This window comes from Triturus cristatus, chromosome 4_1, assembly GCF_964204655.1.
Source record: "Triturus cristatus chromosome 4_1, aTriCri1.1, whole genome shotgun sequence".
Lineage (NCBI taxonomy): Eukaryota > Metazoa > Chordata > Amphibia > Caudata > Salamandridae > Triturus > Triturus cristatus.
The window spans coordinates 206,361,619-206,362,310 of NC_140585.1; positions in this window are offsets into that span (position 1 = coordinate 206,361,619).

Genomic DNA, 692 nt, shown 5'->3' on the forward strand with positions numbered 1-692 from the left:
AGAGAGGTACTGAGACCTGAGAGACTATGGCAGCCTTTCCAGCAACCCCAGAAGGAATTTTCGTTTTTTATCTCTACTGAAGACGGATAATATCCAGAAACACATGTGTCTAGAGATTCACAGCACTAACCTGCACAAACTTTGGTGAACCACCACAGCTAAAATTCAAGTAAGAAATCACTGTGAACTGCATTTACCACAATGCTAAGGGGCGAACTGTGTTAGGAGGTGAGGAAGTGTGCTCCCATCCCCCATTTGTTTGAAAAGGCTCCCTGGAGCCACTGAGCTGACGTGCTCTTGGCGATGCGCCTGTGCGCCGGAGAGAGGTACTGAGACCTGAGAGACTATGGCAGCCTTTCCAGCAAACCCAGAAGGAATTTTCGTTTCTTATCTCTACTGAAGACGGATAATATCCAGAAACACGTGTGTCTAGAGATTCACAGCACTAACCTGCACCAACTTTGGTGAACCACTACAGGTAAAATTCAAGTAAGAAATCACTGTGAACTGAATTTACCACAATGCTAAGGGGCGAACTGTGCTGGGAGGTGAGGCAGTGTGCTCCCATCTCCCATTTGTTTGAAAAGGCTCCCTGAAGCCACTGAGCTGACGAGCTCTTGGCGATGCACCTGTGCACCAGAGAGAGGTACTGAGACCTGAGAGGCTATGGCAGCCTTTCCAGCACCCCCAGA